Below are 702 nucleotides of genomic sequence, written 5' to 3'. Positions count from 1 at the left end.
AGCCCCAACTAACTCTTCACCTGGCTTGCAACTTTTCCGAGATCTCACGCGGAAAGCCAGTTTGTACACGTACGTAGAACGTACAGAGGTAGACAGAGCAAAAAGTTCACTTCTGAAATATCATCATCAAGATGGAGAGATGAGAGAGGCTTTTTTTGAGGCACTTATTTGATGACTTAATTCCATGACAGTTTAAGCCGAGCTCATGTGCATAACTTGAGGCTTGCTCAACTAGCCCGACAATCCAATCCCTTTTTTAGAAGCGAATGCAAGTGGTGGTGAGGTAGACCGTAGAGGGCAGGCATTATTCGCTCTTCAAATTTGCATGAAGGTGAAGTGAAAGCCCGCCCTCCAATCGTCCCATTCGTTCTGGATTTGTGTGTGGAGACCTACTGTTTCCGAACCAAGATTGGTCTCTTTGATCCATTGAATTATTTCATGCAGGTGAATAGGGTAAGATGGTCCGTGGAATACGTGAGATGGCGGTGAACAAAATGCCCCCTGCTACCGAACAAAAGACGGCGATATTCCTTATTTGGATACTCGCCTGATGAGGATTGATTGTTCAAAAATGGAGTGTCATATGCATCCCAAGACGCGAGATGATCTCAAGTCATTTTTCTTATTCTGCCTCGCACAATACATATTACAATCTGAAACCTCCACGAAGCATTGAAACTTTTTCATGTGATCCGCTCACTC

The 702-nt window shown here is 44.3% G+C and overlaps 1 protein-coding gene across 1 annotated transcript in view; it reads left to right on the top strand.

The window, feature by feature from the left end:
- The window catches only part of LOC131879126 (glypican-6-like), a 25,048-nt gene that overhangs the window by 1,499 nt on the left and 22,847 nt on the right, over positions 1 to 702 (top strand). The gene's annotated exons all lie outside the window — the stretch shown is intronic.

Source organism: Tigriopus californicus, chromosome 4 (assembly GCF_007210705.1).
Source record: "Tigriopus californicus strain San Diego chromosome 4, Tcal_SD_v2.1, whole genome shotgun sequence".
Classification (NCBI taxonomy): Eukaryota; Metazoa; Arthropoda; class Copepoda; order Harpacticoida; family Harpacticidae; genus Tigriopus; species Tigriopus californicus.
This window is presented reverse-complemented; position numbering and strand designations above follow the sequence as displayed.